Genomic DNA, 27,836 nt, shown 5'->3' on the forward strand with positions numbered 1-27,836 from the left:
TGTGGGTTTATGGAATAAATCATGGCTCTCTTTAATCCTTACCCAATTCCCATGAGGAAGGGGATCCTTCACTGTGTTCAGTTTTGCATTCTTTGTCTACATAGTGTCATTAAATACACATAAATGCAAATATACTGGTAGCCCATGCTTGTAATCCTAGCTACTCAGAAGGATGAGACCAGAGGATGGTGGTTCAAAGCAAGCCTGGTCAGGAAAGTCCATTAGACCCTTACCTTCAATTAATCACTGGAAACCTGGAAGTGGTGCTGTAGCTAAAGTGGTTGAGTGCTCAACTTGAGCTGAAGAGCTGAGGGACAGCTCCCAAGAATAGAGTGCAAGCCCCATGACCAACAAAAAAAGTGCAAATATGACTTTAAGTTTCCCCAAAAGGAATGACAAGGTCAATAGTAATCTTCCCAACCATAAAAAATAATTCCAAAATGATTCAGTGCACCTACTTTTGCTGAGTAATTTAAGTTATGGTTTATTTGCTGGGCATATTCTCTTCTTTTAAAAATTGTCAAATATTAGCTTTATAATAAACTTCATCTAATATTTCTTGGTTCAAAAGAGAAGTCCATACAGTTGATGTCACTTGACTTTCTTACTGTCTTAGTTCACATACAACACAGGCAGGAGAGTCTATCAAACTCTTATCTGTAATTAAACACCAAAAAAGCCAGAAGTGGAGTTTTAGCTCAAGCAGTAGAGTCTAACTTTGAGGACAGGTGGGCAGGAAAGACAGCTGTTCAGGGACAGGGTCCAGCCTCTTGGTTCAAGCCCCGGAACCAGGACAAACTAAACAAACAGGCAAACAAAAACATCCCCCAGATATTTCTTTAGGACTCTCCTTAAAGGAGTACTGGTCTGAGAAGAGGCTGCTTTTGCTGATCATACTCACTGGATCCTGCTTTTTTGGAATTCTTATTGCTATGGAGAACTCAGGACCAGACTAAAGGAATTGATAACGGACTCCTGCCAAAAGAGAATCATCTCAGGGGTGAAATATACATCCATAAGACACTTTTAAACGTCCATGTCTTTGTTTCTTTGCAGTAGAACAATGTTAAAACAATGTTATTAGGGGCTGGGAATGTGGTTCAGTGGTAGAGTGCTTACCTTGAATGCATGAGGCCCGCAGTTTGATTTCTTAGTACCACATACGCAGAAAAAGTCAGAAATGGCGCTGTGGTTCAAGTGGTAGAGCACTATCCTTGAGCTGAAGAGCTGAGAGAGAGCTCGCAGGCCCAGAGTTCAGGCCCCACAATTGGAAAAAAATAAAACAACGTTGATTCCTTTTGTTCTATGCTGACCTTCACATGCCACATTATTTTCTTTTGTAATACTCTCAACTAGAAATTTACAAACAAGTTTTATATGAGTAAAAAACACATTGGAAAAAGTCAGGGACAGAGTTTCCTTCAAGCCTTGGGATTCTTTTCTTGTACAGTGAAAGGAAAGCACAAGTTAATTGGATCTTTGTCATTCCTCTATGTTCATTTCCTCTCCTGGCATCACTTTCCATGATTTTCAGTAACAATCATTGATGCTTCTTGAAGGATAATGTATGTTTTCTGGCTTCATTGAAATAACACAAGGACACTTTTTCACATGAGGGAGCAGGTGTTTCAGAGACAACTTAGTAAAGAGAAAATATGACATTTATATTGCTTATAAATACATTATCCATGAGTACATTGAGTTCAAACTTCATAATTGCTCTGCAAATTAAAGCGAATTTTAAATGGGAAGAAGGTTCTCAGATCTTTTTTTTTGTGAGTGTATGTGCTGTGCATTATTTCCCTAGTGTACATGAGTTAACAGTAAGAGAAACATTTGCAATAATAGGAGAAAGAGAAGTGCTGTGTTTAAGTATAAAGGTTCAATACAGTATATAAGACTACAAATAAGACAACATTGGAACTAACAGCCAAGTCCAATATGAAGATTTATGGGAGTGATATAGAGAAAGCATTACTCCTAAGTGGAACATGAAGTATGAGGCCACTCCCTCCCTTTCTAAATTACACTTGCTAATCACAGACATTTGTAAAAAATAGAGTGGAAGAATAATTCTGGTTCCATTGCAAGTCAGATATAAGAGCATGGACTTAACTGAAAAAAGTGCGTCTTGAGAGAGCAGGTATTATACTAGCAATGAACTAGTGGCTATATCACATTTATTTTTCTTTCCTTTTCTTATATTCTTTTTTGTTGTTGTTGGTCTTGGCACTTGAACTCAAGGCCAGGGCACTATCCCTCTGCTATTCAGCTCAAGGCTACTGCTCTACCACTTGAGTCACAGTACCACTTCTAGTTTTCTGGTAGTTAATTGGAGAAAAGAGTCTCTCGGACTTTCCTACCAGGGCTGGCTTTGAACCCCAGTCCTCAAATCTCTCTTCCACTTGGCTAAAGATCACATTTCTAATAGTGTACACTCAGCATATGCAATATGTATGTTCATGTATCTTTATATGAATTCTTGAGTTAAAAATCTGGGCTACAGTTTAGACTTTACACTCACAAAAATATTTGTAGTTTGAAAGTTGATACTTCTGGAGAAATAAAACCTAAGAATAAAGGAGTCTGGAAAGTTCAGTTGGCATGCAGCCTGAGCAGAACAGTCTTTGCCACACTAACAGCCAAAAGCTGAATTGGAAGAATGGCTCAGGTGATGGAATACCAGTCATGAGAAAAATTGATGAATAAGAGCTTGAGGCTTTTGCATACATACATACATACAAACATACACATACACACAGAGGCACTTATATGTACACACAATTACATAAATGAAACAACTTAGAATATGTGGAAAAGTTAAAAAAAAACAATAGAAAATATGTCCTGAGTAAGAATCAAGTGATAAATTTTAATATTAGAAAATCTTCAAGTGAACTTTCTTCAAAAAAGTTTGAGACTATTACATAGGTAGGGACCAGAGATAGTAAGAGAGTCAAGTAATTATTATTAAAGGATCAGATCCATGGAGAAATAAATAAGAAATCCCAGCAGGTTCATCTGAAAATGTACATATCCTGTGTCAAATGTTAGAAGGTCTTCGAAAATAGTACATAAACACTCTGAGCAGTCAGTCTAGTATAATATCATTGGAGAAGTTCAGAATTGCTAGTCTGTATCTAGATTAAATAAACCAAGATACCATAGCAGGACAATGTGATACAAGCCTGGAATTCTTGCACGCAGACTAAGACAGGAGATTAGAGAGTGGAATTACATAGTGATACCTTCCCTGGACCAGGAAGTATAATTTTGTTTAACAAAACAAATCAAACAAGAAATGAATACACAATTGCAAGTCTGGGCTAATTTTGTCATTATGTTTTGAGAAGTCAAGCTTTCAATTGAAATGCTACTCGTATATAATATTCAGTTGTGTTTTAAATGTTCTCTTCATTACAGACCATTCCTAGATGCAAAATGGCTCATGATTCCCACCCAAAATTTGAAAAAGTAAGTAAGCATCATTCTGTTTGATTTGAAAGAAATGATGGATTAAAAAAGCTTAAGAGAAATAACAAAGTTTATCTAATGCAAGACTTCGTAGATCTTGCTAAATTAGAATTTAGAGTTAACATAAATATTTTGGTTTTGTTTGTAATTTCATATTTTATAGGATACTAAAAATTCTTTTTAAGTAGAGGGTTTAATTGAAAAAATTCACAAATGATTCTGGCATTCCATTTTCCTAGAATATTCTTTAAAGAGAGTCATAATTAGATCTTAGTTGATAGATAATTCCAACAGTTCATGTATAAAATGATAATGTGAATAATCTAGACAGAGTTGCCAACAAATGGATATTAGTTTATAAATTTAGCAAAAGAGCAACTTTTGAGTGCTTTGTATAACATTGTATGAAAAGAATAATTGTGTGACATCTTCTTTCTTCTACCTATATGTAACAAAGGAAGCCATTTCATTAATTACGTGTCTTTGTATACAATGAGAAAAATCTTACATTGGGGTTTGTTTTTATTTTATTGGTTTGTCCTAGGGTTTGAACTCTGGATCTGGAAACTGTCTCTGAGCCTCTTTATGCTCAAAGCTCGTGCGCTACCACTTCAATCTCAGAGACACTTGTGTCTGGCTTTTTTCTGAGAAGTTTATTGGAGATTTGAACCATAAACTTCCAACCTTAGCATTCTGAATATCTGGGATAGTTTAAAAAGTATAAATATAAATAACATTTGCAAGTGTTCTGATGTCAAGAATTTCACTCGGGGCAAATGATGCAACCCATTTTTTTGTAGTGGTCTTTCCAGAACAAGGAGGGCATCACATTAGCAGGGGTGTAGTATTTTTTCACAATAGATATAAACTGTTCATGATGTAAATTAAGGGAATTTTAAGGTGCTCTTTAAGAGTTGGAAACTATTGGACTAGGATGACTTTATGGCATAAATCTTGGGATTGATGATCATAGAAATAATAGCTTACTCTGATAAATAATTGCTTACTCTTGAAGAATAATTACAAATGCTTCATAATTTTATCCTCTACCAAATTGTGGCTATTTTTCTGTAGACTTCTCAATCTGTAACACTCCATTGGAAATTGCATCTATTACAGAATTACATAACATGCAAACAGGTACTGTTTTGAATCTCTCAGGTATGGAAAGTTCAGAAATTGAAAATGAGTAGTTATTAGTCATAGGAATTTTGAAGAACACATATATTCTGCGCTATTAACAACTTATTTAATTTTAAAAGTTCTTGGTTTCCATAGAGTTAAACTGTTTTTGGTTTTAGTGTGAGAAAGTACTAAATTTATTCTGTTTTCAAAATATTGGCAAGTTTATTGTGAAAATATTTTCTAGTTGGATAACATTCAAGTTGATGACCCTCTGATAAAAAAGGAATAATTGTTTCAAATGAGATGCCAAATAGTATTGATTTTAAAAAAATATTACATAAAATAAAGAATAATATTTACTGTAAAAATAGAGTGAAATTATATTTTATGCAGCTTATTTTAATATTTAATTTTATTATCAAATTGATGTACAATGGGGTTACAATAATTGTAAGGTAGTGAATACATAACTTTTCAAACTTGTTAGCCCCTCCTTCATTTTTCTCACAGTTTTCCTTCACCTCAGTACTCCTCACAAATTGTAATGTACATTTCCAACATATTGTCATGTGAGTATTGTTATTGCATTGGTTTTCCTTTTGTCCTTTGTCTCACCATTTTGTTGTTCATCTTCCCTTCCCTAATTAAGGTAAATGTATACACAATGCACAGGGCACCCAAATCATATACAGCAGGGGACAACCATAAGGGAAAAAATCCCAAACAAAATAGAAATCACATAGTACATTATAAACAACCACTACAAAAAAATCTCTGTTCCATATCTTGAAGGTCATTTTGCTCAGCATCAGCTTATATTGTCATATATACACATAAACCCAGTGGAAAATAATAATTGTATGGACAGTATATCATGAAAACAATCTGTTAACTGTTTTTGATGGTAAAGGTTGAATTAGGATTAGTGAATATGTGATTCTGATAAAGGAATTTCAAAAGAGTTTGAAAATTATTACAGGTATATTTTGATTGTTCAAACTTTTTAACAACTTAGTTTATTAAGAAAATTGCCTGTGAAAATAGGCTTTCATGCAAAGAAATCTATGGAGACTTATTTAAGAGAGAGCAATGTGGGTGAAGATAGCTCATTTTCACACTAAACAAACAAACTTTAGAAACCTTGCTGTAAATCCTGTAGGTTCTTTTGAGAATTGTTCTTACCCAGGAAATATACTCTCACTGTGTGAAATTCAAAGTTCTTAAAAAACTAAGACATCTAAATTTGTGAATTGACCTTTAACTACCAAAATAATTCTTTGAAAAATATAATTTTGGTGCAAATATTTAGGGCGAATGTGCCCTCCACAATGAAAGAAGGTGTTGGGTTCACACTTTTCTGTTTGTAACACTTTCTACAATGACTTTTTACGTGAAGCACTGAAACACAGAAAAAAATTTGAATGGAAACTCCAATGATTACACATTTCTAAGTAGCTCACAAAAAATAAAATCCTTATTAACATTAGATATTAATGACTTTTCTTATTACATAAGCCAAAAAGTGTTGGGATCAGAAAAGAATTGAGCAAATTGAAAGGGTAAGAAAACAGTGTTCTTAGAAGCCCTAGCTAAGCATAATGGCTTCAGCAGTGGAGGGAGGCCTAAACTTTTTATATATATTGTCTTAATATTTTTACTACCTAAAGTGATTTTATAGAACCTATTTGGCTGTCTACAATGCATAACAGATTGAATGAAGACATGAAAATGAATTCTGCGTCCAAATGAGGCAATTTAAAAGAGTTTTAAAAGAGAAACCATGAAAATATAGTGGGGCAGGGTGGGGGAGACCTTATAGTCCTTCAGCTTCACTGGACTTGAAGCCAAGAAGCTTTGATTAATTGGAAATCAGTCAAGATCTAAGAGGAGGACATAGAAGCATTGTCCTCTGTAACAGACACTGTCATCCAAGGAATGGATGATTTAACTCTTCTTTCCCATACATCTTGCTGAACAAATGCAAAACCAAGAGATGAATAATCTATTGAAATAATTTTTCAAAGAATAACTTCACTGAAACTGATATGGTATCTAAGGAGAGTCTTAAGAGAGAAGATAAAAGTGGAGTATTTTTTATTTCCTCTAAGCATCTTGTTATCAAAATATATCTTTGAGGTTAAAAGTGATTGAACCAAAAAGTAGTGGAGTACTTATTTTTGTGGGCACTTTAGACACAAGAAGACTTTCAAGGTTAAAAAAAATGTGTAACCAAATATTTGTGATCACAGCTTCTGGGACTGATTTTTTGGACACAAAGTTTTACATTAGAGTTTGTCCTCATTAACATAGATGTAGGGTTGTCCTGGCAACCAAATGCAAGGGTGAAGTTTAATGAACTCTTGGACAAGTAAACAGCATGATAGAAAAAAAAGGCAAATAATATTTAGTGAACTACTTTGACCAATTACTTTGTCAGAACAATGAAGGAAAAATATTATTCAAAATCAGTTGAGTTAAAAGTATGAAAAAAGAGTAGTGAAGAGAGAGGAGAGAAAACAGAGAGAATTGTTTTCTCTCCATTGGACAGAACTTATTAGGTTCTTGATCTTGTTTCTTCCATTCTATCTTCAGAAGCTATCAGTGCGGGTCAGGACTGTAGTACCCATTTCAGACAAAAAGAACTCACAGAAGAAAGATAATATTTGCAGCAGATGTAGGTGATCTTTAATCTTAGACAATCTATTTATATCTATTCAAAATTCTCCCCTACCCCGAACTGGCCTCTTTGAAAAGCATTGTTTGCTTTTCCCAAGACTGCCCTTCATTAACTCCTTAAAATTTTGAGAGGTCATATACATACTTTCTAGAGATTGCTCTTTAGTTGTGATTTTTTGTGTATTTTTGTTTTTTGTTGTGTTTTTTAACTGAATTTCAAAAGATTGTGCAAGTGTCTTACAATTAAATATGTTCATCTAATTGTCCAATGCTCCTGGATCAGAGTCAATTTTTCTATCATTCTCAACCAACCCCTTCTTCAAGATTTATTTCAGAATTACCACTTCCTTTATCACACGTGTACATTGAGTTTTCTAACTGTACTTGCCACTTGTTCCATTTTTCAGTCATTCTACGTCTTTACTATTATTCTTCTCGGGTTTCAATTTCCTGGTAGTCATTCTATTAAACTGTTAATACTTTGAAAGTTTTATATACATTCTATGGAGTTTCAATCCTGCATATATTTGAACTGATGTCAGCTAATATTTCTAAAATTCATTCATCTGCAGTAATAATTTGCAAGATATAGATGTGAAGGACCTAGACATGGTTTTATTCTCATCCATTTGGAAGATTAATCTTTAGTCAAAAAGAAAGTTTTAAAATGGCTCAGAGTTTATTCCTAATTACCAATTTTTATAAATAGCTTTGTACAATGGTTTGTTATTATTTTGTTTTGCATGGGATAATATTTTCTACTACATATAAGTTTTGGAAAATGAAGAAAAATAAGATTTACTACTATCGAGGAATATGATGGAAATAGAAGACAGATATTATGTTTGTCACATCTCTGATGAATACCCATATTCAAGACAAAGTCATATTTCTTACTATGTTAGACAGATAGGGAAAACATAAAACAACATATGATGAGGCAACTATTTGTGACTTTTTCAAATGTACCTTACTAAGTGATGAAATTTACTGTATTAGATAACATTTGGGTTTTAAATATAGGAGGCTGATCTATTTAACACAATTCTGGAAGGCACCTACTAAAACACAAATGGTGGGCGGAACTATTGCTATACGTTAATGAATAGTTGAACCTGTTTGGCATTAGTTCTGGGTAAATAAATCAACTCTATTGTAACTTGCTCCCTACACTTGAAAACCTTGTAATGCCACTAAGTATAATCTACTTGTCAAATGTTATTTAGGTGAATGTGATTTTTAAAAGTATATTTGAAAAAGAATATACTTTCAGGAGATGAAATGTAGGTTATCATTGTTTTGAGAATGATGACATTTTTATACTACCGAACCAAGTTTTAGTGAAGTATCATTGTTTTGAAGCACTAAGGATCTTCTCAATTAATGTTTTTCTGAATTACATTTGACCTCTAAGTCAAGTTTTCCTGATCTTGGTAGACCAATTATGGATCTATCCTTCCAGGATCTACTTTTTTTTCCTACTTGTGCTGGACTGAAATCTTTCATTAATCATTAGGAGAGTGGTATAAAAATAATCTTGTGACATTTTTGATCTCATTCACTCATATGGACTGGTCATCTGTAAATTGAAAGTTAGAACTACAGTACTTTCTCTCAGATTTTGTGATATCATCTTTTATTTTAAGTTGCATTGCATTTCACAATTGCTTACTGCAAATTCCTGTTTCTCAAAGAATTCGGGCCCTGAAATATTATAGGAAATGAGAAATTGAGATGGGTCTTCAATTACTTTCTGTTGGCATGTTGCATGGGCCTAGGTGAGAAGTCTTGTCTCTGTTATTTGATGATGCAGGTAACTCGGATCTGGGATCCTAGGAACTGTGGGTCCTGCAGAAAAAATATCTTGTAGATATCATATCAGCAAAATTTGGGTATGATCAATTGGAATGCTTAAGAAATATGGAGAAAAATTCTTTAGGACCAGCGAGTTAACATAATAACTGAGCAGCAGAGTAAAATACTTTATAGATTAGAGGAAAACGAAATTGTTTTTTTTACCATGTGAATTCAGAAGACCAAGAGCATTTTGAAGGTATCACAAGTTTGTATGAAAGACATTGCATTGATACTTTTTATATTCTAATATATATTCTAAACCTAATTATTTATATTCCCATCTATTTATTGGAATAAATAAATATAATTTTTTGTCAAATTATCAATTTTTTAGTAAGTTTCACTATGTGAAATATAAAATCAGCACATATAAATATAATATTTATAACTATATATAATATAATAAAAATGGCACATGTTTTGCATTGTTCTGTTGTGGTTAGGGTATCAAAGACAACTCTGTTTTAAAGTTTTATTCCATTATTTCTACCTCAGTGTTTGGTGGAGTTAGAACTAAAGCTTTACCATTTGCAGATTTACAACCTGGACGCACGAGGAAAAACTCTGATTAAAACATTACCAATTTAAGACCTACTAACGAGGAGAAACATATGGACTTATCCTGGAGCTATGGGAATATTTGGTGATAGAAAGGCAGTAGTGTAAGTTCCTGCCTGGTTGGATGGTTGACAGGCCAGGACATTAGGTAATCATGCATATGAACAATTTTTTCTCCTTGGTTTAGCTACTCTTGAAATGGTAGGAATAATAAATAATTGTATTTTGATAAAATACCTTCTATTCTGAACAGTTCTGTCTGAATTGTTCATCTCTCTATGATCCCTTGTAACTAATAATAGTTTTGTTTCAGTAAGGCAATCTATGCTGTCAGGGATTGATATTCTGGTTGGTCTGTTGCTACATGGAAGAAGACTAAATGGTCAGGTAGACATTTGTACCAGTAAGATCTCATTTCGGAAATTTTATGCAGCAGAATTTTTTAAGTAGCCCTTAAGCAAGGCTTACTTTGAATCCATTAGCTCCACAAAGCTAACTCAGTTGGATAAATAAGTATTTGAAAAAGCCATCATCTTTGGACCTGGCTATAAATGCTTCAAAGTATGATCAAATTTAAAATGAAAAAAAATTCATTGACACAAAAATTGCAAATGTGAGCAATAGACCGAACAATATAAATTTTTTCCACTATACATAGAATTTTAGGAAAATAAGATCAATAGCATTGTTAGGAACAATAAGGTTTCCTTGTTACAAATAGGCAACCAAAGATATATGCCTATTTAAAGATTGCATCATTAACTGTTTAAATTTAGAAGATACTACATGCTTCAGCAGCACGTATACCAAAATTACAACAATACAGAGATGATATGAAATACAGGATGATATGAAAATTTGTGAAGTAGTCCAATTTTTTCATTCTTTAGATGCAAGAATTGAAAAAAGTTATTAAAAATTTGATTACAAAAATACGAGTGTAACCATACATATAATTCATAGAATTGAAAGTAAGTTTGACATCAGTATATTAAGTTTTCACCTTAGGGAGGCCTTTAAATAGCATAAACTTTACAAAACTCTTTAAATTAGATAACATTGTCATTTTATCCCAAAGAAATAAAATAGTATAAGGACCTAGGAAAAAAGGAATCTTAAACTGTTTCTATATGGAATGCAATCTTAAAGTACACATTTATTAATGAACCTATATATTATAAAACGATGTAGAATTCAATGTATTATATCTAGGAGAGAATGGAATAGATTATGGAAATTGTACAAACAACAGAATATAGAATATTTTAAAATATACTTTTCTCAGACAAGCACTAGAAATACCTTTAGTTTCTGTACTGCTCATTTCAACAGATAAGTTAAAATTATTTCTGATTTAAAAAATCACAAACTGCAGAAATTATTATAAATGTATACAAAAACTCTTGAATACATTTTGACATAAAAGTCAGGCAATTGAGTTGGAATAATACGATGGAATACATGAATTTTTACAGTAAGATATTGCTGTTAATTTGTACTGTGAAAATATTTTGTACGGACCAAAGAATGGACTGGCACATTGAAATTTGCAAAGCTTAACAGAACCATTATGACTTAGGAAAAGTTTGTACAGCCTTCCACAACTTCAAAGAGGTAGTGATACATACTTATCCTTTTGGCAATATCAAATACATTTTCTTCCTAGTTGTTCTTTAGACCTGGTTTGAGATAACGGGTCAACAGAAGGTGATCCAGCATATCTTTGCTATCTATATTCCCAGCAGCAAGATGCAAGAAGTCAAGAGGCCTTACGTTTGGGCATTGGTATCTGCATCATGATGCAGTAAGAAAGAAGACACTCTGGTATTATTCCACGTATAAGCATTGTGCAGGGGTGTTGAGCCATCCACAATTATTGCATGAATATCTGCCTCTTGTGCCACCAACTCATGGATAATGTCTAAGTGTCCACAGTAGGCTTCCCGATGAAGAGGGGTATACTCATCTTGATCCCTAGTATTCACATGAGTGGCCTTTTTGAAAAGTAGTCTTGCAACTGTAGTAAGCCGATTATTTTCGGCAGCCCAAAGAAGAAATTGTTTGGATCCTATTCCATTCTCTTTTTTGGCAACTGATACCATTCCTCACGTATTCATCTCGTTCCTCATCTTCATTAGAACTGCCTGTCAGTGGGAGTGAGGTGTCCATATATTTCCCCAATAGTTCACGCTGGTTGAACTGAAGTCAATATTGAATGGTTAAACTGAAATATAGTGTGGGTCCAAGCTTGAGATGAAATGTACTTTGCTAATTAGAAGGCAGAGATTTAGAAGACTGATATCAAGGCCAGTTCTAAAAAATAAAAATTCATGAGAAACTACAAAAGCAAAGAAAGCTGGATATAATGAAATTTCCCTGTTATCTCACGTTTGTGGAAGCCATTGGTAAGCTATCATTCCTCAAGGTAGGCCTAGCCTGAAAAATAATCTAAAGTGATTAGAGCATTAGCAACTTCAAGCACCAGTAGTGTCAAAGGAAAAAAGAAAAGAATAAACCAGAAAAGGAAAGGAAAGGCTAGAAAAAGAAAATATTTGCTCTTCATTCTTGTAGTTACTTGTCATTGGATACAACCATTGAGAATAATTTATTTACTGTTTTAGGATTCAGGCCTCTCTAATATGAAAGCATTGATTTCAGGTAATTATTGCATTACTACTATTTATTAACTCATGGGGATTGAACCTATGGCTTTGTATATATTAGTCTAGTCCTACAAGTGAGATGTACCCCAGCTCTCTTGTATACTTTTGGAAATAGTTTATGAATTCTTCAATAGTTACCTATTCTACTTTTCATCTTATCTTTTCTCTCCCACATTTTTCCCTATGTGTTTAAGTTTATGTGCTGAAAGCATTCTTCAATTTTATCTTCTAAACTTAGAATTTTGCTTTTGAGTTTACAGAGAAGTTGGTTATTTTCATGACATCTTTTAAAATTATATACAGATAGATGCATTTCACATGTATGATTGATTCTTAGAATTCATTGCAATAAGCGATATTTATATGGTCATATGCACATAGGTATGGAGACATTGTGATCCTCTCCTAAGAATAGTTTCCCTTGTTCCTGCCATGTGAATGCTTAGAGTGCTCTTAGTTAATCATATCCAAGTGTAATTGTATGTCTTTTACTAACTATTCGATTAACTTGTAGATTTATAGACATATCTAGTTATTACAAATGAAGACAACCGTGCAGCATATATTTAATTAGATCTGGCTTATTTCACTTAATATCATTTTTTTCCATTCTTTCCTTTTGTTTAGGAATGGAGTAATGGCATTCTTTCCAATGGAAGCACAGAATTCCAACAATACAACAGAATTGAAGATCCAGAAATGAATCCACTCCTATAGGTAAATAATCTTTGACAAGGAAGCCAGACACACAGGATGGAAGAAAAAAAAATTGTGCTGGTAGAATTGGCAGTATACAGAAAACCGAATTTAGATCCTTATATATATCAGTGTATCAGAATCGATTCCAAATGGATCAAAGACCTCCATGTAATTCCAGATACCTTGAGATTGTTACAGGAAGAGTTAGGAGAAACATGACGGCTCCTTGGTCAAACTTCCAAAGTAAGTCTGGATAAGTGGGATTACATCAAACCAAATCAATCAGTTGTCAGACTGAAAAGCCATGAAGAAAAATGAGATAGTGTAGCACAGATTTATTTGGGAGCAAAACCACAGATGAGAGCCTCAGCAAATAATAAACACTCCTTTCACTAGGTTATTTATGGTGGGATTTACATGAATATAAGAGTTTTCTGGTGGGGATTAGTAAGAAAACAACTAATGTAAAGACAGAGATAGCATGTGAAATGAGTTGTAGCTGGAGAAATGGAGGGATTAAGGCAGGAGGGGAGTCAAATTCAAAGCCTTGGCCTGGTGCCAGCTCAATAAGGCATAGGTGCACAAAGGAAGGGGTGTAAAACAGGAATGGTTATAAACAAAACACAGGTCTGAAGCCTCAAAATAAAGACCCCAGTCTGGGTGGACCAGTCTCGAACATGAGCTTTTATTTAAATTAACTCGCATGAGTTTAGATTTTGCAGACTGGGATGGTACATAGTCACAGGCAATGTCTGCTATGTCAGGTAATCCAATGTACTCTTTCACATGTTACCCAATAGCCAGGTTTCAACACAAATGCTTACAATGAGATTCTACAAATGAGCCTGCAACCTTTCCCTCTCATGAATCAAATTTCTGTCAAATGATTTCTGTCTTCCAGATGTTTACACATTTCTCATGATCTTTTCTACTATTTTGTCTTCATTATTGATGTTCATAATACTTTTGTGTTTTTGTGTTTTGTTTTGTGTTGTTTTGTGTTGTGTTGTAAACGTGAAGTTTAATGGTCTACCTTGTATTTTTTGCTCATGGCTGATGACACTCTATTCCTCGAGCCACATTCTCATCTTCTGCTTCTTGCTGGATAATTCGAGATAAGTTTTCACATTTTGTTGTTTGGACTGATATTGAACTAAAATATTCAGGTCTTAGCCTCCTGGGTTTCTAGGATTGTACACATGAATGGCTAACACCAATCTTTGCTTTAATGTTATTTTAATTATGTAGTAAAGTGGAAGTATATTTGTGTTGTGTGCAATTTTCAAATACAAGTTTGAATCAACTGGATATAATGTAATTGTTATCAATTTTAACAGTTGAATCAATGAATAGTACACATTCCCAAAGAAATATAACTGAAAACAAAAGGTATAATTGTCTTCTTAAAAAAAGTAATGGAACCGTGAATTTCTTTCACTTTAAAATTTATGTTTTATATAACTTTAATTAGCAGAATAAAAGTAAATATATTAATTGTATACCACAAGAAGCAAGGTGATTATAGTTAAGAATATATATATATTTCATCATAGCCAGAAGATAAGTTTTTGAGCATTCTCACTAAAAAGAAATGTTACTTGCAGAAGTTAATGGATATGATGTAGCTTGATCGTTACACAACATATAAATGAATAGGATTACCACTTAATATTTCATAAATATGTAAAAAATAATTATGTAGCTAGGTGCTAGTGGTTCATGTTTGCAACACCAGCTACTAAGGAGTCTGAGAGCTCAGAATCATGGTTCAAAGCAAGCTTAGGCAGGAAGTCCACGAGACTCTTATCTCCAATGAGCCAAAAGAAAACTAGCAGTGGCTCAAGTGGTAGAGGACTAATCTTGAGCTGAAGAGCTGAGGGACAGTGTACAGGTCCATATTTTAAGCCCCATGCACCAAAATTAAAAATAAACATATATATGCAGATATATATATATATTATATATATATGTTTGTAAAATTATATATATAATATATAATGCGTACCACAATGAGTGTGTAGCGTTATTTCTACTATAAACTGTTATCATTTCATTAAATTGGAATAACATATTTCTACAATAAAATATAACTAAAGAAATTTAGTCCCTGAAAGCAATTAATCCTGATTAAAACATTGTCATGTACTATAAACCCTAAATACCAGAGAGCAGCTCCTGAAGCAGTTCTGGCACTATCATTTGTTTTATTCATTCTACTTAAAATCTTCTCTTTTCAAGAGCATTTAACTGCTATTATTTTGAAATTGTGGTTAATACTTATTTGACTGCTATTTTTAAAGAATGCACCATCCAATACTGGTTTTATTTTTCTAACTTTTTGTGTCTAATCTATTTCGGAAACAGCTATTTGAATTACATGAATTGCTTATTGAAATTGAATCAGTGTAGAGAGGAAAAGAAGAAAAAAGTGTCTCTGTGGGTATGTCATGTTAAAAATGTACTTACAAGGTATTTATTTTTATATCATCTATTTTTATTATATTTAGATTCTGATAAAATTTAGCCTCTCAACTCACCCAATGATAATGCAGTCTTATTTCATTTCTGCCAAAAGCGAACAACAAATTATGATTTATTTATTTAACAAATTTTTTTAAAATTATCTTTATTTAAAAAACAATTTTTTACATTTACATGGGCAGGTAGCCCCTCTGTACAGTATGTTCTCAAATAAAATAAAATAATATTAAAAAAAACAATTTTTAAAAAAAAATTAGCCAAAGCAAATATTTTATTACATATTTAAAGTCATGTTCAGACACTATGGTGGAAGCCAAACAGGAGAAAAAATCATGTTTTTATTCTTCTTCGAGGCACTCTGATTTACTTCACCTATTTCTAAAAGAATGAAATTCTTGATTTAAAGCCTTTTGCTTGATATCCACAATGTGTCATTCTTCCTTTATTAATAGGAGAATTTGGAGAAAGGATGAGAATTCACACTAGACAAAAAGGAAAAGAGAAGAAGAAATCTAGATATTTTGTTTTTCCTCATCTCAATCACAATGTATGAATAATAAAAAAGATAACCCCACAAGTGATCTCATGGAGAATGCTTCTTTATAAAAATTGTAATATCATCAAACAGGAAAAGTTGTCTATTTGTTTAGTTTTCGTTTAGTATTTGTTAAATTCTTGTGTGCTACAGTCAACAATCATAAAAGCATACAAGGATGGTAAGAAACTAACTTCTCAATATCATATTCTAATATTAGCTTAACTCTTGTTGTGTTATATGTATGTGGCTATATTTGAGTTTTGCCTCAATTTCATATGCTATGTTCTTTCAGTATATAAGTTGAAAGAAGATTTCCTCTGGAAATATGCTATTTTTATAGCTAAGAGAAAACAAGTCAGCTGTCAGCTGTTAGACAGGGAGAATTGCATAGAAATCTGTTGCCAATTCTCGTTCATTTTTGTAAGCTAAAGTAAGTCACATGACCCATCGCATTGCAGAGTAGAGTTAAATCTCACCTACAGGGAGCTGATGCAGGACATAGAGTAATATGCCAAAATATGCAACACTTGAGATAAAGAGGAAAAAAATGAGAACTATAATACAGTCAATCATACTGGCTATCACATATGTCTCTGCAAGAAGGAGGCTATTATGTACATTTGTTTCTAAAACTACTGAGATGTTCAAATCATGTCTTTTATGCTTGGATGTTACAAGAATTAGAGAACATTTTGATACTTAGACAGCATAAAATCTCATAGAAAGCTGGAGTAATCATTTCAATACTCCATTTTGTTCTGCTAAGAGAAGAAAGCATTTTATAGTCAATACTTTATATTTTATTACCTAGTATCTTTTTTTTCCAGAAATGGATTTTGTTAATATATGTGACTATCCACCAGAATAAATGCATTCATTTATCTGCACCTTGTGCAGATAGTATAGTCAAATAGATGTAAATGGGCGTTCATCAGTAGCACTTTTTAAAAATCCAAAAAATGTGGGCAGGGAGCCAATATACATATTGTCCCACCATCTCCTTCCACATCCTCCTTCTTCCTTCATAGGAAAAACAATCAATAAAAAGGCTTAGATATTTGGCTCTTGACCTTGAAAGTGGAAGCAGAAGAGGACTGTTAATGGTGTTTTACATAATAATGTCACATGTAACACCCCTATGTGTCCTGCAGGTCTTAACACTGTACTTGCTTAGTGATGTGACAAGAATGTCAGCCTTATTGGACTTAGTATTGTTTTCCACTTCCTTTTCTACCACCTGGCCTAAATTATAATACATAGTAACAGAATGAAAAATTAATGCTATCTTAAGAAAGTCATTAAGTCTCTGGGAATGTGGCTTCATGGTACAGTTATTGCCTAGCATGCATGAATCCCTGAAATCAATTCCTCAGTACCAAATAAACAGAAAATAAACACTGGAAGTAGTGCTGTGCCTCACATGGTAGAGTGCTAGCCTTGAGCAAAAAAAACAAAACAAAACAAAACAAAAAACACCTCAGGAACAGTTCCCTGGCCTTCAGTTCAAGTGCCAGGACTAGCAAAAAAGACAGTTAGTAAATGCAAAATAAACAACCCATACTTGGAAAATGTAATTGCCCTTCCATACTGATACCTGACAATAGTCCTTAATTAATTCATGTGCTTTACCCATATTAGAATACAGTGTTGAAAGAAATGTTTTGTTAATAGGTCATGGTAATTAATGCCAGAAATGTGCTTTGATATCAAGTGAAGTTTAATACTGGAAATTCAAAGCTTCCAGGCATTTCAGTGGTCACTGCTCATCACAATGAGACAGGTAGTCTAAGTAAGATTTGAAATCTTTTTGCTCAGTCATGGCACCAAAAATGCAGAGGCTAATTAACAGTTGTGACTGAAGAGAAGAAATAACTCCAAATGGAAGGAATAAATGATAATAATAATAATAACTAAGGTATACCGGTGACTGTTAGAGGGAACCATTTTTGGTTATTGAAGAACTAGTAATCAAGTAGGCTTATTCCTCATTGCCTTTAGCATTCTAAATCTCCTTGGCTAGTTTTTAATTTCTGTGTGATAAATTGTATCACCTTCTGTGCTGTTCTTTCATACCTGATCTTTGCCTTGTAAAAATCTCACTTCATTTTTCTCTATTTCTCTGTGAACAATTTGTGATACTAAGTCCACATATGCAGTCAGTAGAGGATGCTAATGTAAGAGTTGCATAGCACATTAGTCCTTAGTGTAACAAGATGGAAAAGGAGGACATATTTATTGCTACCTCAATTTTTCTGAAAAGTTGCAATGTCACATCAATTGATTCAAATTTCCATTCTTTGTCTACATAGTGTTATAAATTGCACATAAATGCAAATATGAGCTGGGTGCTGGTGGTTCATGCCTGTAATCCTAGCTACTCAAGGAGGTTGAGACCAGAGGATTGCAGGTCAAAGCCAGCCTGGTCCGGAAAGTTCATGAGACTCTTATCTTCTGTTAATCACAAGAAACCTGGATGTGGTGCTGTACTTAAAGTGGTAGAGTGCTCAGCTGGAGCTGCAGAGTTGAGGGACAGGGCCCAGGATAAGAGTTGAAGCCCTATGGCCAACAAAAAAATGCAAATATGACTTTAAGTTTCCCCAAAAGGAACTACAAAGTCAATAGTTATCTTCCCAAGATGCAAAAATAATTCCAAAATGAATGGTGTACCTACTTTGGTGAGTTATTTAAGTTATGGCTTCTTTGCTGGACATATTTTCTTCTTTTAAAAATTGTCAAATATTAGATTTATAATAAACTTCTAGTATTTCTTGGTTCAAAACAGAAATCTTATATCACTTGGCTTTTTTACTTTCTCATTTCAAAGCCAACCCAGGCAGAAGAGTCTGTCAAATTCTTATCTGTAATTAAACAACCAAAAAGCCAGAAGTGGAGTTTTGGCTCAAGCAATGGAGTACTAGCTTTGGGGGAAATTGGACAAGGAAGAAAATTTTTAACGGACATGGTCTAGCATCTGACATCAAGCCCCAGAACAAGCACAAATTAAACAAACAAATAAACAAGCAAAAAACAGCACATATTTCTTTGGGACCATCCTTAAAGCATTGGATTGAGAAGAGACTTCTTTTGCTGATCATACTGACTCGATCTTGCCTTTTTGGAATCCTTATTGGGATGGAGAACTCAGGACCAGACTAAAGGAATGGATAACTAACTCCTGCAATAGGAAAATCATCTCAGGAGGGAAATATCCATGCATAAGACTCTTTACAACCTCCATGTCTTTGTTTCTTTACAGCAGAACACTTTTTTTTTGTCCGGTCGTAGGGCCTGAACTCTGGGCCTAGACACTGTCCCTCAGCTCTTCAGCTCAAGGCTAGCGCTCTACCACTTCAGCCACAGCGCCACTTTTGGTTTTTTTCTTTTTTGCTTATGTGGTGCTGAGGAATCAAACCCAGGGCCTCAGGCATGCACGGCAAGAGCTCTACCACTGAGCCACCTTCCCAGCAGAACACTTTTTAAACTAAGTTATTTCCTTTTTTCCTATGCTGGCCTTCAAATGGCACATTGTTTTTTAAAACTCTCAACTACAATTTTACAGACATGTTTTATATGCGTAATTAACACACTCGAACAAGTCAGGGACAGAGTTTCCTTCAAGACTTGGATTCTTTTCTTGTTCAGTAAAAAGGAACACAAATTAACTTGAATTTTGTCATTTCTCCATGTTCAATTCCTCTCTTGGGATCAGTTTCCACTTGCAGTAACAGTTCCTTCCACTTATTTCCAGTAACAATCTATGGCACTGCTCGAGTTAAAATGAATGTTTTCTGGCTTCCTTGAAATAGCACAAAGACATCTTTGGACATGAGGTGACACCTGTTTCAGGGACAACTTAGCAAAGACAAATATGGAATTTAAATAGCTTATAAAAACATTATCTATTTTGTATGTCCCTCCCCCACAGTATAACCCCTGCTTTCACTATATTTGATGTCGGTATAATTTGTGGAGGAGATGGGGAAAACAAGTCGTTTAATGATACAGGTGGGCCCGATGCAACAATGAGAAGTACATGTTGTCATGTCAAAAACGAACTCTATAACTTTGGTTCTCTGTAACTTAAATTTAACTGGAAGAAGATTCTCAGAATGTTTTTTTGTGAGTGTGTATGTTGTGCATTATTTCTTTTTTTTTTTTTAATTGTATTTTATTTTATTTGAGAACATACTGTACAGGGGGGCTACAATTACATGGGCAGGATAATGCATACATTTCTTACCAAGCATTGCAGCCTCCTCCTTTGTTTACCCTTCACTTCCCTTCCCCGCCTCCCCCCTCCCCCCACCCAATTTTACCCCCCTCCCCCCACCCAATTATACCCCCCTCGCCCCCCCCACACCGACATTGTAAAGCTGGTTTTGACATGACATTTTGTACTTCTCATTGTTGCAACAGGTCCACCTGAATCCTTAAACGACTTTTTGTCCCCATCTCCTCCACATGTTATACTGACATCAAATATAGTGAAAGCGGAGGTTACACTGTGGGGGAGGGACATACAAAGCAACAAAGAAATAATCTTATGAATGAGTTAGAAACACATGCATGAAAGAAACGAAAACATTAAAATACATATTTAAGGGTTCATTTTCCTAACATCACATTATCTGACCTTTTCCGCTTGACTCATACCTATACTAGATATTGCAAATAAGGGAAACCATGGGACCTATGCTACTTTGGGCCTGGCTTACTTCACTTAATATAATTTTTTCCAAACCTTTCCATTTCCTAAAAAAAGGGGAAATGTCATTCTTTCTGATGGAGGCATAGAATTCCATTGTGTATATATACCACATTTTCTTGATCCATTCATCTACTGAGGGGCATCTGGGTTGGTTCCATATCTTAGCTATGGTAAATAATGCTGCAATAAACATAGTTGTGCTGGTAGCTTTAGTGTGGTCTTGTTTGTAAACATTTGGGTAAATGCCCAAAAGTGGGATTGCAAAGAGAAGCTTCTCTGAAGAAGAAACAAGGATGGCCAATAGACACATGAAGAAATGTTCAACATCCCTAGCCATAAAAGAAATGCAAATCAAAACAACATTGAGATATCACCTCACTCCAGTTAGAACAGCAAAAATCAAGAACTCTAACAACAACAGATGCTGGAGGGGATGTGGACAGAAAGGAACCTTACTTCATTGTTGGTGGGAATGTAAACTTGTTCAACCACTTTGGAAAGCAGTATGGAGGTTCCTCAGAAGACTTCACATAGATCTCCCCTATGATCCAGCAATCCCACTTTTGTGCATTATTTCTTAAGTGTACATAAGTTAACAGTAGGAGAAACAATAGGAATAATAGGAGAAAAAAGTTCTGTGTTTAAGTATATTGGTTCAATATACTACAGAAAACTCTGCAAATAAAACAACTATGAAACAATAAAGTCAATGCAAATATGTAGATCTATGGGAGTGACATAGAGAAAGCATTAATACTAAGTGGAACATGAAGGATGAGGCCACTCTCTTTCATCTTCTAGCTCTAAATCATGGTTGCTAATCACACAAATTTGTAAAACGTAGAATGGAAGAATAGTTCTTGTTCCAAAGCAAGTTAGATATAAGAGCATGTACTTAACGGGAAAGAAAAAGTCCACGTTGAGAGTGAGGGAATTATACTAGCAATGAACTAGTGGCTAAGATCTCATTTCTCTTTCTTTCTTTCATTCATTCTTTCTCTTTTCTTTCTTTCATTCATTCTTTCTTTCTTTCTTTCTTTCTTTCTTTCTTTCTTTCTTTCTTTCCTTTTTCCTTTCTTTTTTTTTTGATGGTCGTGGCAGGGCTTGAACTGTGGGCATGGGCAATGTCTCTCCGCTCTTCAGCTCAAGGCTAGTGCTCTACCATTTGAGCCACAGCGCTACTTCCAGTTTTCTGGTGGTTAATTGGAGATAAATGCCTCAGAACATTTCTTTCCTACTCATGCTAGATTTGAATTGCAATCCTCAGATCTCAGCCTCCTGAGTAGCTAGAATTATAGGCGTGAGCTCAAGTGATAGAATACTAGTCATGAGCAAGATTGCTGAATAAGGTTGCTGAGGCTTTTGCATATATACATACAAACATACACATACACACAGAGTAACTTATATATGCAAACAAACATAAACAAATGAAATAACTCTCGGAATGTGTAGAAAAGTTTAAAAAACAATATAAAATATATCCTGAGTAAAACTAGATCATGTGATAATTTTTAATATTAGAAAGTCCTCAAGTGAAATTTCTTCAAAAAGTTTGAGAATATTACATAGGTAGGAACCAGAGATAGTAAGAAAATCAAGTAATCATTATAAAATGGATTGGATCCATGGAAGAATGAATCAGAGACCCTGCATGTGCATCTGAAAGTGTTCATATCCTGTGTTAAATGTTAGCACATCTTTGAAAATAGTACATAAACAGTTTGAGCAGTCAGAGAAGTTCAGAATTGCTAGTATGTAGATTAAATAAACCAACAAACTATGACAGGGCAATGTGATACAAGCCTGGAATTCTAGCAGACTAAGACAAGAGATTAGAGAGTATAATTACATAGCGATACCTTCCCTGGGCCAGATAGTATAATTTTATCTCCATGAAACACCAAACAACAAGAAAGGGATACACAGTTGGAAGTTTGGGCTAATTTGTGTCATTATGTTTTGAGAAGTCGTTTCCTATTGAAATGCAAAACACTTATAATCCTCAGTTGTGTTTTTAATGCTCTCTTCATTACAGAACATTCCTAGATGCAAAATGGCTCCTGATTCCCAATGAAAACTTTGAAAAAGTAAGCATCCTTCTGTTGGATTCCAAAGAAATGATGAAGGATTACAAATGTTTAAGCTTGGAGAAATAGCAAAGTTCGTCTAATGTAGGACTTTGTAGACCTTGCTAAATTAGAATTTAGATTTAAAATAAATATTTTGTCTTTGTTTGTAATTTTGTATTCTATAAGATAATACAAAATTATTTTTAAGTAGAGGGTTTAATTGACAAATTCACAAATGATTCTGGCATTCTATTTGCTTAAAATATTCTTTTAAGCGAGGTATAATTAGAATTTAGTTAATAGATAATACATGTATAATATGATACTGTGAATAATCTAGACAGAGTTGGCAAGAAATGAATGAAATTAATTTGTTAATTTAGAAAAAGCAATTTTTTTGAGGCTTTGGTGTAACAAGGTATGAAGAGAGTAATTATGTGACGTCTTGGTTTGTGTCTCTATTTGTAATACAGGAAGAAATTTCCTTAATTATGTGCCTCTGTATTCAATGAGAAAAATGCCAGGGCTGTGGTTTGTTTTTATTTTGTTTTTGTTTTTTGTTTGCTCCTCAGTCCTGAACACTGGAGCTGGCCACTCTCTCTGAGCCGGTTTTTGCTCAAGGCTTGCGCCCTACCACTCAACCTCAGTGCCACTTGTGTCTGGCTTTTTCTGAGCAGTTTATTGGAGATAAGAATCTAAGGAGCTTTCCTCCCTGGGTGGGCTTTGAACCATAATCTTCTGATCTTAGCCTCCTGACTATCTATGATAGATAAAAATATAAATATAAATAATATTTGCAAGTGTTCTGATTTCAAGCATAACACTGGGGGGGAAATGTTTCAGAAAAGTTTAATGTAGTGTTCTTTTCACAATAGGAACGGCATCACATTAGCAGAAGTGTAGTATTTTTTTGCAATAGTGATAAGCTATTCATGATGTGAATTAAGGGAATATTGAGGTGCACCTTACAAGTTGGAAATTGTTGGGCTAGGATGAGTTTATGACATAAAAGCTTGGTATTGGTGGTCATAGAAATAATAGCTTATTCTTGAGGAATTAATTATAACACACAGTAGTTTTATCCTCTACAAGAACGTGGCTATATTTTCTGTTGATTTCTGAAACCCCCATTGAAACTGAAGCTATTGCAGAATTAAATAACATGCAAATAAGTACTGTTTTGAATGTCTCTCTATGTCTGTGTACCAGAGACATTCAAAAATTGAATGTCAAAATTCTGGTTCAGAATTTGAAAATGAGTAGTTAGTAATTGTAGTAATTTTGAAGAACACATATATTCTGTCCTCTTAACAATTATTCAGTTTTAAAAGTTAGGAGCTTCCAGAGAATTAAACTGTTTTCTGTTTTACTATGTGACAATACTAAAATTTTGTTTTTTTTTTCAAAATAATGGCAAATATATTGTGAAAATATTGTATAGTTGGAAAACGTTCAAGTTGATGATCCTCTGATAAAGAAGGGGGTAATTAATTCAAATTAGATGCAAAATAGTGTTCATTTTTAAAAAAGGTAATACACCTAGAATAATATTTACTATAGCAATACAGTTAAATTATGTATTTTTTATTTAAACTTGATTGCTTTATTTTGTATTTTTTTAAGTTCACAAAAAGCTTTACAATATCTATTTTCCCTGTTGGTCATCAAGGCTTTATTGTAAGACAATAAAAGTTTTGTCACATCATTTGGGCATTAATAAAAAACAACAATCTACAAATAAGAGCATTTTGCAAAATATACTGTAGAACACATCTGAATATATCTATCCTAAAATTAGAATTTAAAAGGCATCAAAAAGCAAAAATCAAATAAGCTGTTAAACACTGACAAACATCAGAATGCTGCCAATGGAAAGCTATAACAGCTTTAAATGCTTGTGCCTGTACTGAAATATATGTTAGTAAACATTTAATAATTTCAATAAAGTGAATAACACCTCTGCCTATGGTAGTGTCTCAAATTTTACTTGTAAAAAATTCTTGATTAAAGGAACTGAATTCTGGGAACAGAATATTTAAGGGAAAAAAAAAAAACACCGAGAGGATAAAATAATATCAACATCAATGACGCCTTGATCTTTCTAAATTGAGCAACACATCATTATTTACACTGAAGAATAGCAGATAATATATGGAACTTTTATTCGGCTTATAGTTTATAAATGTTGAAAAGTTAAGAAGTTAGATTTCAAAGAGAGGAAAATTAAGGTGGTCTTAGAAAACTTAAATGGCCTTCATCAAAACTTGCAAAATGATACAACACATATTTTGAAGCACAAATCATAAGCTACATTAAAATTATTTATATTGCTATTTTGACATTCAATGTAAACTTTAGGTACTTTTAGATGAAGGCAACAATAAAGGGCATAGAAATATGCCAGAATTGAAGTGATAACATGGTAAAAAGAAAAAGAATGGGAGTATAATGCAATTGGGCAGTAATAACAAACATGATTGTTAAAAGTGCCGTATTAACTAATGCTACAAAATTTTATTTTGGTTCAATGCACAGGACTGCTGAAAATGGCGAGGAAAAATGGAATATTCTAATGGTCCCTGTTAAATTCTTAACTAACTCATGATTTTGTTGGCTCACTCATGAAAGACTGGAACACACGCAGACTGCTTGCTAACTTACTAATTCTCCTTTGTTTCTTTCAAGAACATTTGGAAGGTTAAGACATTTAAAAATCAACAGAACAGGGGCTGGGAAGGTGGCTCAGTGGTATAGCGATTGCCTTGCATGCCAGAGGCCCTGGGTTTGATTCCCCAACACCACATAAGCAAATAGAAAAAAGCCAGAAGTGGTGCTGTGGCTCAAGTGGTAGAGCACTAGCCTTGAGCTGAAGAGCTGAGGGACAGCATCCATGCCCAGAGTTCAGGCCCCACAACCGGCTCCCACCCCCCCAAAAAAAAAATTCAGCAGAACAAAACACTCATATTATAGAGACTAATAAAAAATAGTTTGAAAAATGGTTTAAACCAGTATGGGTCTATGGAAATGTTAAACACCAATCTCCTATATTTGCTGAGTTTTTTCTGTAGAAAGTTATTGCAGTAATTACATTTTTAAAATACTCATCTTCCACCTCAAATTGATTTCTTTTATTTTACTATATGATATTTAATATTTTTATCAACTACAGTACTCAAACATTCATGAATATTTTAAGAGAAAACACTGTTATATGTTTTGAGAAAAAATTGTTATGATTTAGAATTTTGAAAGTTGTTTTGTTGCTGAATGAGAACTGTTCTGAAAGCAAATATGCACTAAGATACCAGGGTACTGTTTATTAGGATGGTATCCTCAACTTGCTAAAGGACTAACAAAAAAGTCAGCAAAAAAAATCACAACTCAAAATGGTAACAGTTTTCACATGGCGATCTCTGCTCCAAAAATGCAAAAGACTATCATTTTAAGTGGAATGATCTCTACCTATAAATTATACTCAAATGACTAAACAAATCAGCATATGTTATCAAAGACAGTAAAGTAGAGTAAGTACAAAGAGCTACTCTCCAGGATTGTTTTACCAAAGCTTATCAAATTAACCATCATTTGAGGGGAGAGATGGGGAGTTGCTGTGGGAATATGGACTAAGTGAATTTATGTTTAGAAAAAAATTATAGCTAAAGTATCTTTCCAAGACTATTTTAGACCTTTGACTGAATTGGAAATATGGCCAAATAAAATATTGCTCTTCATCACAAAAGTCCCGTACATTAAAAAATTACACAGTTCCACAGGTGGATGAGGGAGTGTGGTTATATCTAGAAAGATTACTTTTAATGTTTATTATACCTAGACACTTATTCTTCTAAAAATGCTCTCCAAAATCTTGAGCAGAATTATCATACTCTGCAATTTAATGCTTCAATTGTTCAACACAACGCTCACCTATTTCATGTAAATTTTGCCTCAGTGCAAACTGTATTGACTGTTCTAATGAAGGATCTTTTTCAATCAGCATTTTCACAACCATCCCGAAAGTTTTGCAGTTTTGCCGATAAACCTTTGATGAAGGAACTGTTGAAGAGCTTGAAGGTGAAGTGTCTCATGATGTTTTCAAAGACTGAGTAGAGGGCTGGGGAGGTAGCTCAGTGGCAGAGCACTTGCCTTGCATGCATGAGGCCCTATGTTCGATTCCTCAGCACCATACAAGCAAAAAGAAAAAAGCTGGAAGTGGTGCTGTGGCTCAAGTGGTAGAGTGCTAGCCTTGAGCTGAAGAGCTGGGGGTCAGCGCCCAGGCTCAGAGTTCAGGCACCACAACTATGCTGAGACTTGTGGAATGAATATGCTCTGCTCCGTCCTGGAGAGTAGCCCCTGCTGCTGAAACTGGAGCCAGATCTGTTGTGTGGAGAGTCCTTTCGACCTCCAGGTGACTCTGAAAAATGGATGCTCCCTTTTATGGGGAGAACGATCCCTTGAAAAATGGGAAAAGTAGAAACTTTTTCTTCTAAAACCATCTCTTCTGTTCCTCATGGTGGTTGGAGAGTAGACAAGAAAGAGTGAAATTTTATTTTATGTAGCTTATGTCCCCTCTTTTTTATTCTTTTCATTTTTTCTCTTTCTTTTTTGCATGCCTTAATTGCTGTTCTGCCCAGGCGCAGATATATAACCTTCATCGATTATTATATGCTATCCCCCATTGAGTACACACATAATCCAGAAATTTATTACTCTATTCACAAACTCTTAGGCTTAAATTCTTTAATAGCAGTATTATCTCTTTATACCTATATAATTTTCAAGTAACTAATTTTAAGGATTTTTATTTTTTAGTTTTTCATATTTCCTTTCTGTTCCTCCCCTCCTCTCATCCTATCCTTTTCTTCTCTCAATAACATTTCTTTATATTTACATAATTTTGAGTTTCACTTTTTAAATTTCAATTGTTCTTTTTCAATTTTTTTCTTTTTTTAATCTCTCTCCTAACATTCTGTCCAATCCTTTTCCCT

General features: G+C 34.0%; 2 pseudogenes; one reads left to right on the forward strand and one right to left on the reverse strand.

Annotated features, from left to right (window-relative positions):
• Positions 1 to 10,476: 10,476 nt before the first annotated feature.
• LOC138807257 (U6 spliceosomal RNA) lies at positions 10,477 to 10,570 on the forward strand (annotated as a pseudogene).
• A 16,125-nt stretch (positions 10,571 to 26,695) lies between these two features.
• LOC138807246 (periphilin-1-like) lies at positions 26,696 to 27,360 on the reverse strand (annotated as a pseudogene).
• Positions 27,361 to 27,836: the final 476 nt, after the last annotated feature.

This window comes from Dipodomys merriami, unplaced genomic scaffold (genome assembly GCF_024711535.1).
Source record: "Dipodomys merriami isolate MVZ:Mamm:240054 unplaced genomic scaffold, mDipMer1.0.p SCAF_419, whole genome shotgun sequence".
In the NCBI taxonomy this organism is placed as follows: domain Eukaryota; kingdom Metazoa; phylum Chordata; class Mammalia; order Rodentia; family Heteromyidae; genus Dipodomys; species Dipodomys merriami.